Source organism: Falco cherrug, chromosome 5 (genome assembly GCF_023634085.1).
Source record: "Falco cherrug isolate bFalChe1 chromosome 5, bFalChe1.pri, whole genome shotgun sequence".
Lineage (NCBI taxonomy): Eukaryota > Metazoa > Chordata > Aves > Falconiformes > Falconidae > Falco > Falco cherrug.
Genome location: NC_073701.1, coordinates 35,457,078 through 35,463,702, shown reverse-complemented (window position 1 = coordinate 35,463,702; position 6,625 = coordinate 35,457,078).

Sequence of the window (6,625 nt, the reverse complement as noted above, 5' to 3'; positions counted from 1 at the left end):
GGAAGAACCTAGAGAAAGGTGACGAAATGCGGAATCTGAGTCAGCCTTCCCCTCCCCAAGGGACGCACCGGCCACCGCCTCCCCCTTCATGCTCGGCCCCACAGGCCGCCGTCCTTCGCGGGCCGGGAAGCGGCTGGACGGCCTCTCCAACAGCGCACCGAGGATAACGGGCTCTCCCAAGGGCGCCCGGCCGCCCGCCCTGTTGCGGGGAACCGGGGGGCCCCGTGGCCTGACCCCTCTCATGGAGGGCCGCCCCGGGGCCGCCCGCAGCACCCGCTCCCCGCCGGGGTCCCAGGCTGGGGTCGGGCCCGCGGAAGCCCCGCGGGGACAGGCCGCATCGCACTCACCGGGAAGGACCGCGCTGGGGAAAGGGAAGCACTCTGGGACCCTCAAGGCCACCGCTTCCCTTCAGCGGATGCCGCCACCGCCTCCCCCCCGGCACCGCTCCCGGGGTCACCCGGCAACATGGCCGATGCGCTTCCGGGTCGTGACCCAGGCCCCGCCAATCATAGAGCTCGCTCGCCGGGGCCCAAACCGTTCCTTCGGCAAAGGACTTCCGGCCGGCGCGCGCCCGAGAGGGGCCGGTGGCGCAGCGCTGTCTCCCCCTGCCGGCGGGGCGCCGCGCCCGCCGCCGTACGGCGAGGCGGGGGGGGGCCTCTGCGCGCCGGCCGCCCGCGCCGAGAGGCTGCCCCCTGCCGTCGGGGAGGGGGACTGCCGCCCCCCTCGCTCCCAGGTGGGGCTGGGACGGGCAGGCTGGGTCCGGTGCTGGCCTGGTTTGAGGAGGCCGTGCCCCTCAGGGGTGCCGGCTTCCTCAGCAAGGGTGGCTGAGGAGAAGACGCTGGGGGAGGGTGGGGGCCGGGGACACCCTGAAAGCCTGTGGGGAACAGCTGAGGGGAGCGGGGGGTAAGTGGGACCCCCACAGTGCGGCCTGGAGGGACCCAAGCTGTGCCTGGACAGCCCAGGGTGGAGCAGCCCCTTCCCACCTTGTTCTGAGCTGTCCCCATGGCAGACAGGAGCCTCCCTCCCCGTTTAGGCCTCCCTTAGGCTTGCCGCTGCCTTCGAGGCCAGGGTGGGTACCTGCGCCGAGCCCACCTCATCACCAGGCCTGTTCCTCTCGTTTGCAGCCTGGGCTGCGTGTGCTGCGGCGAGGCAGGCTGGGCTGTGGGCCTCGGCAGCTCCACGTGCCTGCGAGTGTGCTCCCCGCAGCCCAGAGCAGCTGGAGCACTAGTCGGTGCTTCCTTCAGCCGTTCTGGCTTTGATGGGCCTAAATGCCATGAAACAGCTCAGGCTCGGCTCCGTGTGAGAAAGGTGAGAGTTCAGCATGCTGCGGCGAGGCAGCACCCACCCACAGGGTGGCATGGCCATCACCAGCTGTGTGTGCTGGCTGCCCAGGGTAACAGGGGTAGAGAAGGTTTCTTTGGTGCTGCAGGGCAGGCAGAGAGCAGTGGGTTAATGCTGCATATCTGAAGGTACCTCTGACTACCCTGATGCTTTTTTAAAGAATAACTTATCAAATTCCAGTTCCTTATCTTTATCTCCAAGGAACCTGGGTCTGGTCTGGAAGTCTCAAGGGTTTTGGGGAAGGGCAGTAGCTGGCAGCCTGTCCAGGGTCTACCTGTGGAAGTGGAAGGAGCCTCCTGAAGCCTGGACCTTCTGTCCCTCTGTCCAGGTGCAAAACCCCCCTTTCTATTCTCACCTTTGCTACTACATGCCTACTCTGGGGAATAATTATTCCTCCGTAGCCATCTCATCTTCCCCGGATCCTACCAAAATATAAAACATAACTGTATGTGCCATGCCTCCCCTGGGGAGAGGGGGAGAGAAAGAGCAAACTGTGTGTCAGAGGAGAGCCACATCCCTTCATACACTTCTCAGTGACACCAGATATAACAGTGATAGAATTGAACAAGAAGAAAACCAGAAGCTGCAGACCAGCTCGCTCCATGCCAATCTCCTCTTGTTCATTTCCTTTCAGAGATAAACAGCCCCAATCGTTTTGATCTCTCTTTGTGAGTGAGTTTGCCATGCCCCTAATCAGCCCTTTCTGAGAAAGGCTTACTTGAACTGCAGACAGTATTCCCAGAGAGGCCGTGCTAGTGATTTACATAATAGCATTATCATATTTTCCATATTATTCTCCCCTTCTTCCTTCTGCATGCTGATTTTTTTTTGTGTGCTTTTTTTTAACCTGCAGTTACTCACAGAGCCAGGGTTTGTGTGACATCCAGATCCTTTCCTGAGTTGCTAGACACTGTCTGGAGCTTTGTAATTCTTATGTGCAGTTTGTTATCTCTTGTCTGACTTTGCATGTGCCCAGTTAAACCTTGGAAAATGCATGGTGTTGCCCATTCGTGACATTTGCATTTTACTTGAAGTCCTTTCTGATCTTCTCAAGAGTCAATAGCTTTGAGTCATCTCTGAAAAATGTTTGGTATATTGCTCATCTTTGTTTCCAGATCACCACTTCATATACTGAGCTATCCAGGACCTTGGAGGCAGTGTTCATATTCCCTACCCTTAACCTTCTGCCAGAATGAAAATTGATCTTTGAACCTTCTTACTAGCTTCCTGCCTCCTCCTCGGGTTGTTGAGCCACAGAAATACTTCAGTCCTCACAACAGGGCTCTGTTGCCTCTGGGCAGGTGCACTGATGAGCCCAGCCCCTGAAACTTTCAAGTTCGGATCAAAACCTGTGCAGTGATGTGTGGCAAATCCCTGACGCACTATGAATGGGATCTGCCAGATCAGGCTGGGCAATGATGGGCTTTCCTTGCTGCCCTCCTGCCATGGCAGCCAAGGACTGCAGGCCTCCATAAGTGCCCCCTCCCCAGCCTGGACCCCTTGGGTTGTGCAAGTTTTAAGAGTTTCTGTGGGTTTTTTTCACCCTGGTCTGGCTGCCAGCTCAGGCCCCCTCACTGGCAGCTGTGTGTGTGTGTGTGTGTGTGTGTCTGTGTCTGTGTCTGTGTGTCTGTGTGTGTGTGTGTGTGAACTGCTCCAGGCACGCAATGTGCCCGCAAGCTGCCCTGGCCCCTCCGAGGAGGCCACTGGCTGTGCCCACTGCCTGCTTGGGCTCCCCACACCCACACTGTGTGAGCACAGGTGTTCAACCTGCCCCTTCTGTCTTGCAAAGAGAAGGGCAAGTGCAATGCCAAAGCAACATATGGCTGACACCATCCCAGCTGCTGTGCAAGTGCCAGACTTCTGGTGACATGCTGGGGGTTGTAAACTCGACCTGAAACAGTGAAGCAACATCCCCCCTCTCTCCAGCCTTTCCCAACTCAATCAGCTCCTCTGCTGACCCACCACATGCAGCTGTGCTGGTGGGGACGCACCCAGCACCCCCCCAGTCTTGTGCTGCCCTGATGGGATGCTGGCCTTGGCACCCATTTGCCTGCCGAGCCCTGTTGCCTGGTGGCTTCTTTGCCCGTGGACCCACTGGGAATGGGGTGCCCCCCCCGACTCCAGCCTGCATGCCTGCAAGAAAGGGAATTTACTTTGCCGTGACAGGGAGAGGTGCAGGTGGAGAGGAGGGAGCACGCCTTAGCTGTGCACCTGCGGAATAATAACAACCTTTGTTTCCCCAAATGACTAAGGGAGCTTGTGAAATAACAAAGGCAGCGTGGGTGACAGCACAATAACCCATGCTGTTACCTGGGATAAGGCACAGACTTCCCCCCCAACCACGGCCTTCCTGGGAGTCTCGGGAGCTGCCACTCCTCTACCAGTCTTCTCATGCTTGCAGCCAGTCCTCCCGCTCAAGCAGCCACTGCCATGGACTCTGGTGGCCACCAAAAGCAGCAAACCGCTGCCTCTTAGCCCAGCTTGCAGCCTTTGCTCCTGGGAGTCAAGTGCCATCTCCGGGGCTTCCCATCACCCATTTTGCAAGAGCAGGACCATTCCCAGCCAGGGAGACATCCCTGTGCTGCCCACCACTAGCCAGGAAACCCTCCTTGGTCAGCAGGGAGGTGAATGTGACCCACAGATCTGCAAATGGCATCTGGCAGGAACTCTGCAGGGTCAAGAGAAAAACTGCACTTTGAAACAGAAGGCTGGCCTTTTCCAGGAGCCAAAAAAAATCCCAAAATGTGTGAGGGAAGATGGGTAGTGACCCACCAATGCCATCTGAGCTTGAGTTTAATACCCTTAATATCTTCTAGTAAATGGACCTTGCAGAGGCCTTTTGGCAGTGTAATTCAACAGCTCTCTCTTTCATTGCAGCCCTATTTCTTTATCTCCCTTGAGCAATCGCAAGGAATAATGGCTTTGGGGGTCCTGTTCTCCGGGTGCAGTGAGCCAGGAGGCGTGGATGGCCACGGGTAGCATAAGTGGCTTCTTTCCCTGAACCGCCAGCACCTTTGATGTCGAGTGCATGTGGGAAGGAAGACAGGTGCTGAGGGAGGAGAGATTGCTGGTACACAGCTGCCTTTCAAGGGGCATTCCTGTTTTACAGCCCAAACCCAGATTTTAGTAACAGACTAACCAGCCACTCTGGGGAGCCACACACAGGGCATGTTTTGCCAGGGGGAGAGAAGTTCCCAGCCCTGCTGCTGCTGCAGAAGTGGGGCTTTTCAGCTTCCCAGCCTCCAGCCCTGCAGCCCAGGGTGCTGCAAACACTGACAGCCATGAGCAGTCTCCTGTGCAATGTAGAGCTGCTGCCACTGCAAGGATCTGCACCAATGGTCACTGGGAAAGCTCAGTTTTGTTACCTAACAAATGGAAAATGCTGCTGTAGTATTTTTGCAATTGGTCCATGTGCACCTTCGTTCTTAGCACAACTCGTGTTTCTTCAACCAAATTTCCCTGTGGCTGGATTTGTTTGAAGCATTTATTTTTTTTATTATTATTCCCTGGCTAGTAAGATCTGTTCCCCACATTTTTCACCTTGCACCAGCTGCATGCTGCAGAAGGTTTCCAGAGCCATTCAGAGACCCTGCTTTTGTGAGTGCCGTTATCCTTGTGATTTTGCATCACTCTGACAGCCTTGTGGGCTTTCTGCAGAAGTGTCTGTGGAGAGCTGAGAGCTTGCAGCTGGTGGCAGCAGCCCCATCACCACCCCCCCGGCAGGGCTGCACATGGTGATCTCAGGGTTTTTGTACTCTGCCTGCCACATGCTGTGGTGAGGTCCTCAAGCCATGGAATTTTGGTTTGTGTAAGGGGCATCTGAACTCCCAACATCATGTGGGGTTGAGTCCCATGTACATATATACAACCTGAGAAGGGCAGAGCTGCTATATCCTGCTGCTTCTCTTCTTTTTCTAGGTGAAGGCACCTATTGCACATCTCATCCCATTAAGTCATGGGTCCTTAGATTTATTTCTGTCCTATTTGAGGAAATCTGTCTGTTTTTTGTTTTGCAGTACTCTGATGTTCACTTCTGGGTAACAGTTTGAGCCAAATGCTTTAAAAACTCTGGGAACCAAACAGAAGTGGGTAGATGTTTTCTACATTCTTTTATTTTTGTGTGTGTGTCTGGTTCTTAGTAAGTGTCTGAGGGGAAAAAAAAAAAGATATGACTGATGGATTTGTTGCTCTCTCTTTGGAAAAGGTCCAGACTGTAGGACAGGGCTAAAATTCCAGGAAAGACTTTGTTGCATAGAGGCAGGTTCATAATATTTGATTTTATACATTTTCTGGGTAACATATTTTCTTTAATTTGATATCCTGGAGAAGTCATTTTAGACCTTTATTCAGCACAGCTTAGTTGCTCTTCTTCTCAATTTTCCTTATTTTTAGAAAGGTGAAGCGTGGTTCCCAAATTAAATTGTTACTGGGATGGACTTTAGCCAAGAGGATCCATGGTTCAAGTCGTAAGGCACAGGAAACATAAGAGCAAAACAATGGAGTTTTATTTTGTATTTCATTTGGCAGGGTGAGGAGAGAGATGGCCTTGAAAAATGTGTATTCTTACATAGCTGTAATGTACTTCAACTGACAGTAATGACTATTTTCTCCTCTCATTTGCTTTTTTTAAAAAAAAAAAGCACACCCAGAAATGCTGGAAATGCCAGGATTGCCAAGTTTTCCTTAATTTCAAGTAAAGGTTTGTGTTTGGGGTTCTTGGAGATGCTTACAGTAATGTCCCAAACATTAGCTGAAGTGGGCTGATCCTCCACCCTTCTGCTGAGTGCTTGTCCCTGCTGCAGCTACAAAAGGCACAGCTTGCAGCAGCCTGGCCCCAAGCCAGGCTCCTCATCCAAGCATCCATGGGTTATATCCCTTATGTCAGCCTCTCACTCCAGTGACACGGAGCCCGTTCTCCGGATGGGACAGCTTTGGATGGCTCCTCTGAGGCTGTTATGCAGCAACAGAGCAAAGCCCTGCCAAGATCGCTCCCAGGTGAAGGTCTGACACAGCTGGGGTATAAGTGTGCCTGTAAGCCACAGAAACACATGCTGCTGCCAGGAGCAGGAATTTGCCTCCCTCCTACCACGGCTGCAGCCAAATCCTCTCTGTTGTGGTGCTCTGGAAAGCAGGGCAGCCAGCGCCTGCAGCTGGGGGCACGTGAGTGTGAAGCCATTTGCTGGTGACACTCTCCAGGGCTGGGGTGACTCTCTCCCTTGCGGCTCCGTGAGCTGCCACCCGGCCAGCTGAGACCTCACTGCTTCCCCAGCTGAGCCACTAAAGC